At 35.8% G+C, this 2,545-nt stretch overlaps 1 protein-coding gene across 6 annotated transcripts in view; it reads left to right on the top strand.

The window, feature by feature from the left end:
• The window catches only part of LOC118737979 (homeobox protein homothorax), a 615,436-nt gene that overhangs the window by 609,138 nt on the left and 3,753 nt on the right, over positions 1 to 2,545 (top strand). The gene's annotated exons all lie outside the window — the stretch shown is intronic.

The following is a 2,545-nucleotide window of genomic DNA, read 5'->3' as shown; positions in this document are numbered from 1 at the left end:
AAAAACAGTTTTTACGCTCTCCTGTATAATTATACATTATAATTCGAGTGCCGCAAGATAGGCGGTTTTGCATCGACGAAATCACGGTTTTCATAATGGACGGCGCGATTCTGTCACTGTCCTTGTCTGAGACATCTGGTAATATGCACTTATTTTTTTGACGTTTCAATACAAGAAGATATGTCATTTTAGTATACTCTACACGGCCGTCCGATTGAGCTACTCCATCTACATACATATATACTTATGTTTGAGCTACAGTTCTTCATCTGAATAATCTATGTACGCAGTTTTTAGAACGAGCTTACTTTGCTCTACACTACTACATAGTTAAGCCCTAAATAAAAAAAATATCGCTATCACATTTAATACACATTTGTACTTACATTTCATGTAAAAATAACCTACAGCCGTTTCTTCAAAACTAAAATGCTTGAGTGTGCCAAATCCGTTAAGGTCTCCTTGGTTTGATTGGCTTCTAGAAATTATCGCAGTGTTTTACATGAAGACATATTATTTTCTTCTTAGTAATTTTGCTACGCTTAAAATCCAATTACGTATATGAGGCGTTAGGCAATAGTAAAGCGAAAGTGTATGCACGAAGATACTAGTTTCAATGCATGTATTGGTATAGTTGATATACACACACACATCCATCCTTATGTTGATGATGCTTGCCGATGAAACACAGTTTAGTTTGAAATGCGGAAGCTGAATTTATTGTAGTTGGAATAAGCTGAAATTGCAGTTGTAGTCGAAGTTCGGTGAGATGAGTGAATTTGCGTCGTTTATGTGTTTGGTGGTTTTGTATCAGCATTCATGCAGCAGTGGAGGTGAGTTTTTAAATGATTTATTCCTTAAATAGGATATTTGAATGTTGATTTAGCTTTAAAATATCTTTTTTGGCTTTTTGGTTGTTATTTAAATAGTTTAGTGATATTTTTATATTTATTTATAATTCTTATTTTTATTATAACTCCTTTTTATTCTAATTGTTCTCTTGCTATGTTGTTGCCACTGTTGCTGCTGCTGCCGTCGTTGCCGATGCCGATGCCGATGCCACCGCTGCTGCTGCTGCTGATGCTGCTGTTGTCGCTGTCGCCACCTCAAAAGTTGATTGCCCATGACTTTGACTATAGTCCTGACTCGCAACTGCGTCGGTTAATTACAAATGCTGGCCATAATACTCGGCGGGTGGGTAATGGGGATAGCCTTGATGGAAAGCCGGATCACCAGGTGGACGATGCATCATATGCGCTTGACTGTCCATCATATAGCCCATGGCATCATGGCCGTACGGTGATGGACCCGGATGTGGGGTGTAAACTGCAATGAAGAGAAGTAGAAAAACAAAATAATCAGAAATTAGAATTTTACTTAATTAAAATGGGGTTTTGCTGGTTTTAAGAAAATATCTAAGTAGTGTGCATATATCTATATATAAATGTATATATTTTCCTAATCTAGCAAAACATCGCCATAGTGCATGGCTCTCATTCTGAAGCTATTAATTCTTATTTCTAGTTGTAATAAGGAAGCGCACGCTCATTACTAAGTAGTCGCTGCTTTTACAACCAATGAGACAGCTTCGCTTGCCACTAACTCATGCAATGCATTGGAGCACGAATTGCAGTATAAACTGAAATGGTCGTCATGGTGGCTGACATGGAAAATTCACCGCCATAAAATATAAGCTTTATAGCTTTTGAGTATGTGTGACGAGTTTGGCGAGCTTGTAGAGGCCAGTAGTTAAGCATAAGCCCTGCGCCATACTTAGCTGCTAAGTAAGGATCTCCTAGTCTAATGCAATTTTCACACATAAAAGACAAGTGTCCTTTTCACTCAACAGCTTCCTTTTATTCTGCTTGATTTGCAGTATTCTTGCAAGGAAGCACTTACATATTCTTCTATCTCATCCTTGTGTTGCAAAAATGACATAGCGTCTCTCATTTGACGTTTTCTATGTGTTTCGCTACTTGATAATAAAGACAATGCACTCGTGCTTCTCAAGTTGCTTCCTCTTTCTTGCATCACTCGGCTTTTAACTGAGCGCATTGTCATTAATCAAGCAGTCAAATGTTGTAATAGTATAAGCGTGAAAGTGAGGATTTTAATTTTATTTTCTTGCTATGGTAGTCGTAGAAAGCAACTAAGTTAATTTATGTAGACATTAAACCAAATGTGAAGAAGTGAAAGGAATAAAACAAATGGAGGGACAGCAGATTTGGCTATCAAGTGACAGTAGTTGCAACAGTGAGTTACATATGAACGCTTAAATGTAAAAACTGGTAATGCATTTTTGGTTATTTGAAAACTGAACATAATTTTTTTTAAAACATTAAAACTGCCCAACAATTTTTTTTTACAGGACATAGTTTTATTAGTAATTTAAAGTATGGACATAAATTGTTAATCATTACAAACTGAAAATATATCTTTGATCAGTTAAATAAAAAAAATTGTAATTTTGAAAATTTTCATATTTCTTGGTTATTTCATAAAGTGAACATAATTATATGGTCTTCTCAAATGTGGACATAAATTT

The sequence above is a fragment of the Rhagoletis pomonella genome, unplaced genomic scaffold (genome assembly GCF_013731165.1).
Source record: "Rhagoletis pomonella isolate Grant_MI unplaced genomic scaffold, Rhpom_1.0 Rhpom_scaffold_00004, whole genome shotgun sequence".
NCBI lineage: Eukaryota > Metazoa > Arthropoda > Insecta > Diptera > Tephritidae > Rhagoletis > Rhagoletis pomonella.
The sequence above is the reverse complement of the archived record's forward strand: the minus strand, read 5'-3'. Positions and strand labels throughout refer to the sequence as shown.